Here is a 6,018-nt window from a genome sequence, read left to right as displayed (position 1 = left end):
GTTGCAAGGCAATACTTTTCTCCAAGAAAGCAATGAAAGGTAGCATGGGTGAGTTAAGGAGCAACACTGCTATTCTCCTCAACTCAGTGGCATCTACTTGGTACCTACTGTGTGCCCAGCATTGTCATGGGCACTGAGGATGTAGTGATCTCTAAAACAAAAACACACAGCCACTGATGGCAGGGGACTCACCTTCATTTTTCTGTAAGTTTCACTTTTTCAAATTTCCAACTTTTAAGTTCAGGGGTACATGTGCAGGATGTGCAGGTTTGTTACATAGGTAAACGTGTGCCATGGTGGTTTGCTGCACAGATCATCCTATCACCTAGGTATTAAGCCCAGCATCTATTAGCCATCCTTCCTGATGCTCTCCCTCCCCCCATCCCCAACTCTCCAATAGGCCCCAGTGTGTGTTGTTCCCACATGTCCATGTGTTCTCATCATTCAGATCCAATTTATAAGTGAGAATATAAGGTATTTGGTTTTCTGTTCCTGCATTAGTTTACTGAGGATAATGGCTTCCAGCTCCATTCACATCCCTGCAAAAGACTTGATCTCATTTCTTTATATGGCTGCATAGTATTCCATGGTGTATATGTACCATATTTTCCTTATCCAGTCTATCACTGATGGGCATTTAAGTTGATTTTATGTCTTCACTATTGTGAATAGTGCTGCAGTGAACATACCTGTACATGTATCTTTATAACAGAATGATTTCTATTCCTGTGGGTCTATACCCAGTAATGGGATTGCTGAGTCAAATGGTATTTCTGCCTCTAGGTCTTTGAAGAATCACCACACTGTCTTCCACAATGGTTGAACTAACTTACACACCAGTGTAAAAGTGTTCCTTTTTCTCCACAACCTTGCCAGCATCTGTTGCTTTTTTTACTTTTTAATAATAGCCATTCTGACTGGTGTGAGATACCATCTCATTGTGGTTTTGATTTGCTTTTCTCTTATGATCGGTGATGTTGAGGTTTTTTCCATATGTTTCTTGACCACATTTATGTCTTCTTTTGAGAAGTGCCTGTTCATGTCCTTTGTCCGCTTTTTATTTTTATTTTTATTATTATTATTATTATTATTTTTTTTTTTTTTTTTTTGAGGCGGAGTCTCGCTCTGCCGCCCAGGCTGGAGTGCTGTGGCCGGATCTCGGCTCACTGCAAGCTCCGCCTCCCGGGTTCACGCCATTCTCCTGCCTCAGCCTCCTGAGTAGCTGGGACTACAGGCGCCCGCAACCGCGCCCGGCTAATTTTTTTGTATTTTTAGTAGAGACGGGGTTTCACCATGGTCTCGATCTCCTGACCTTGTGATCCGCCCGCCTCGGCCTCCCAAAGTGCTGGGATTACAGGCATGAGCCACCGCGCCCGGCCGCTTTTTATTTTTTGAAAAGGAGTTTTGCTCTTGTTGCCCAAGCCGGAGTGCAATGGTGCAGTCTTGGCTCACTGCAACCTCTGCTTCCCGGGTTCAAGCGATTCTCCTGCTTCAGCCTCCCAAGTAGCTGGGATTACAGGCATGCGCCACCATGCCCGGCTAATTTTTTGTATGTTTATTAGAAATGGGGTTTCATCGTGTTAGCCAGGCTGGTCTTGAACTCCTGACCTCAGATGACCCACCTGCCCGGCCTTCTAAACTGCTGAGATTGCAGGCGTGAGCCACTGCACACGGCCCCCTTTGCCCACTTCTTACTGGGGTTGTTTTTTTCTTGTAAATTTGTTTAAGTTTCTTGTAGATGCTGGATATTAGACTTTTGTCAGATGGATAGATCGCAAAAATTTTCTCCTATTCTGTGGGCTATCTATTCACTCTGATGATAGTTTCTTTTGCTATCAGAAACTTTATTTAATTCATCCAATTTGTCAATTTTTGCTTTTGTTGCAATTGCCTTTGGCATCTTTGTCATGAAATCTTTGCCTGTGTCTAAATTTTTTATGGTATTGCCTAGATTTTCTTCTAGGGTATTTATAGTTTTGGATTTTACGTTTAAGTCCTTAATCCATCTTGAGTTGATTTTTGTATATGGTATAAGGAAGAGGTCCAGTTTCAATTTTCTGCATATGGCTTGCCAGTTCTCCCAGCACCATTTGTTAAATAGGGAATCCTTTCTTCATTGCCTGTTTTTGTCAGATTTGTCAAAGATCGAACGGTTGTAGGTGTGTTGTCTTATTTTAGAGTTGTCTATTCTCTTCCATTGGACTCCCCTTCTTTTTAAAAAAAATATGGAATGCTTCACAAACTTGTGTGGCATCCTTGCACAGAGGCCATGTAATCTTCTCTGTAGCATTCCAATTTTAGTGTATGTGCTAACAAAGCAAGCAAAGAACTCGCAGTCTTATGTGGACAGGTCAAGTAAACTGAAGTGCAACAGTGTTAAAGAAACATGAGTAGCCCAGGTATGGGAAAAGTTTACTACAAGTTGTGGGGAGGGGCGTTGATGGTGAATTAGAAAAAGCTTCTAAAGGTAAAGGAGAAAAAACAATCCGAAGAGAGGAGACAACATAGGTGAAGACATAGGATCTGAATATAGTATTACTAAATGGTATATTAAGTAGATGTATTTAATTTTTAAACAGCCCCTAAATCCCATTTAAATGACATTTATGTCAGTATGGAAACAACAAGGGTGCCATTGGCACACCAGGAATTTTGAGAAATTTATGAGTGTATTCACCAACCCTTAATTATGGGCGTTGGGTTGCTAGAACTGGGGATGCACAGGTTATATTTCAGATGATTTAAAATTTACTCTACAAGACTTAACATCTAATCATAGTTGACTACAATCAATATTTAAAATTATTTTACATCTCCTGACCTTTCTGCAAATTAAAGGGGGAAAAATTTGGCTCCGAATTATTGGGGAATAAACACAAGTTGGAAATTGTTTAAATAAAGGAATACAAAAACCCAGATCATTAGGACAGTCTCTGCAATCAAATCATCAACTCCCTACATTGGAAGAGATGGCTTTGCAAGATCTTTGCTGTGGCCTTCCTTGCCCAAGCCTCCTCCATAGGCATAACCATTCTCAATTTCTATGAATCCTTTCAAAGAACTAGAGAGCTGTTTCTGTCAGATAGAGGCACATAGTATTATTACTGCAACAACTCAGTCAGAAGAAGGCTTTATAAATTACTCACTAGGCTGTGGGTGGGTTAAGAACTGATAGTCTGAGTTCTTACACTTTCCTAACAGAAAATGGTCAACTGCAATTACTCGATTCTCCTTTCAAATAGCTAATTCTCCTCTGGTTTCTTTTGGGTCGCTCCCATTTCCATTCTGGGTAGCAATCCCTGCTGGCAGAGATGGTAATTAGGTGTGATTTAAGTGTTGCATAATTTGTACAATGCTATAAAATGCCAGTGCAAAATCAAGAGAATTTGGTCAAGAGGAAAATTTATTTTGGAAAAAAAGAAGAGAGGGGGAGCAGGTGGCACTTGGCCATCTGCTTCAGAAGGAATAATTATTAGGATTCTTGTTGTGCTGAGGACATTTTTAGAAAAAGCATTTGCAAGGGTTGCTGAAAAGTACCATCAATTCTGAGAAGGGAGTAGGAAGAGACACAAAAGCCAAGCAGGCCAAACTGTCCAGACGAATCCAGGGCCAACTAAGTCAACCTTGCAAATGAGAACTTCCCAGAAACATCCAGTAGGAAGGAAATCCTGCAAGTTAAAAAGTCACCACCAAAGTAGAAAGGATGATTTCAGCTCTGATATTGTCTTTTTATTCATTGATACTATCCAATGCCTTATATCTCCAGGAAGCAGAGTAACATGAAAAGAATTGTGGACCACAATGTTTTCAGGATGTCAGATTTTCTTCCTTCTCAATCTCTACTCCCTGATCATGTGGCCATTTCTTCATGCCTATACCCCTGTCAAGACAAAGGGCTTGGACATATAACTCCTCAGGTGTAAATACCCATGGAGAAAGAGACAAACTCTTACAGGTGTCAAGGAAAGAAAAGGGAAGGGAGAAAGAGAGGAAGGGAGGACAGAAGGGTGAAAGACAGTGAGAGGGAGGGAAGCAGGTGAACAGAAAAAAGTGCAAAGAAGAGTAGGCTGCTGGGCTCTAACTTTTAGAAGGTATTGATTTGTGAACAAGTACCATGAATTTGGGTTGCTAAAGATGAGAAGTGGTTTCTATAAAATTACCAATTCAAAGGAATTTGTGCTCTGTGATTTTTAATAAATATTGCACACATAATTTAATGCTTCAGTTTTAACAGTTTCTGTAATGTGAACTAAATTAGTCCATTTATTGCAATATTTGCCAGCATCTATTATAATCACTATAATTACTTTCATCTGTCTATTAAAGGACACTTTCTATTTCATGTCATTATCCTTACACTGAAATAGCACAATACAAATTAGAAATTATAGACAGACAAATCATAATTTCCTCCCAGAATTTAAGTTTCTCATGTGAAAACTTCAGTGATAGATTTCAAGTTTGGTCAAAAGAACTTAAACTTAACTCATAATTGGTATAAAATGAGGTTTAATAGATAATATTGAATAGAGTAAAACCTCATGAATTTGGGGTTTTATAAATATATCTTTGTTATATTCATAAAAACAGTTTTCTAATAACTTATTATTAGTAATTATCTTGTACCAAGAAGAAGCTTCTTAATGCTGTCTCTAAGAGTCTTGAGTGTTTCAAAAGCACTTAAAATTTTCTTATATGCACTGTAGGTTATACTGTTACAAGAGCATTCACTGCTTACTCTCTTTTGGAACTGAAAATAGGGTATTAAGGCCGGGCGCGGTGGCTCAAGCCTGTAATCCCAGCACTTTGGGAGGCCGAGACGGGCGGATCACGAGGTCAGGAGATCGAGACCATCCTGGCTAACATGGTGAAACTCCGTCTCTACTAAAAAATACAAAAAACTAGCCGGGCGAGGTGACGGGCGCCTGTAGTCCCAGCTACTCGGGAGGCTGAGGCAGGAGAATGGCACGAACCCAGGAGGCAGAGCTTGCAGTGAGCTGAGATCCGGCCACTGCACTCCAGCCCGGGCGACAGAGCAAGACTCCGTCTCCAAAAAAAAAAAAAAAAAAAAAAAAATAGGGTATTAGATCTACCCTATCTATTACACCTGGAAAAATATGCTATACTAAAGGCAATGTATTCTCCCCTTCCCCTACTTGAAAATACTCTTCTGAAAAGGTTACAGAGAAGGGTTAATTGAAAGAAAAAATATAATCATATCACATATGGTCCTTGTTCTTTATATGTGTAGATCCTCCAAAAAGGAAGACCACAGAGAAGGGGAGTGAGTGAGAAGTTTCCAAGAACCAACTCTCCCTCCAAACTCACCAACCAAGTACCTAAACCCATATCAGCATAGAATAAAAAAGATTCAGGTCATCTTCTCACAAGAAACTTAGTTCTGCTTCTGAAGGAAGGCCATCTACAAGAAACCCCCATCTAAGATCTTGACTCATTGTTTCCTTGAAGCCATTTAAGTAAATATGGAGACAAATGCCTGTGTTCCCATTTGAGTCATTCCTTGTCCTTTCCTCCACTAGAAATACTCAAGGGACTTGAGCTCAGGGGTCAGTTTTCCAGAAGGAAAAATACCTCCTTATGCCTGCCCCAGGCAAGCCTACCTTGAGAAGGAAAGAGAGGAGCTACCCTGCTTATGGTGAGACTACACTGAGTAGTTGAACAAGGTGATCCCTGAGGCCCTACCAAAAACAACCAATCTTTTAGTTCTAGTTCAGTCTGTGCCTGATTTTATTGGTATTTATATATGTAAATAATGATATTTTACTAAATAGAAAACACAAACAGAAGTGATGCTTGTGAACTCAGTGCTATCCTGGTATAAAAGAAAACACAACCAAACTCAGCTGACACCTGTCCACAGAGGCAGCATTTAAATTAGCCTGAGGCAGAGGGGAATCACCAATCACAGTGGTCCAAACTTGAGTTCCTGCAAGCCTTGCCACTGAGAGCTACAGTGCTCTGGGGCTCCAAATAATTTTAAAGGCAGTCTAGGTCAGA

General features: G+C 40.3%; 1 non-coding gene across 1 annotated transcript; it reads right to left on the bottom strand.

Annotated features, from left to right (window-relative positions):
• Positions 1 to 2,219: 2,219 nt before the first annotated feature.
• LOC117081812 lies at positions 2,220 to 2,321 on the bottom strand. Its single transcript, XR_004436296.1, has one exon. It is a non-coding gene; the product is annotated as a U6 spliceosomal RNA (small nuclear RNA).
• Between the last annotated feature and the right edge of the window lie 3,697 nt (positions 2,322 to 6,018).

Source organism: Trachypithecus francoisi, unplaced genomic scaffold, assembly GCF_009764315.1.
Source record: "Trachypithecus francoisi isolate TF-2019V2 unplaced genomic scaffold, Tfra_2.0 Lachesis_group8, whole genome shotgun sequence".
Lineage (NCBI taxonomy): Eukaryota > Metazoa > Chordata > Mammalia > Primates > Cercopithecidae > Trachypithecus > Trachypithecus francoisi.
This window is presented reverse-complemented; position numbering and strand designations above follow the sequence as displayed.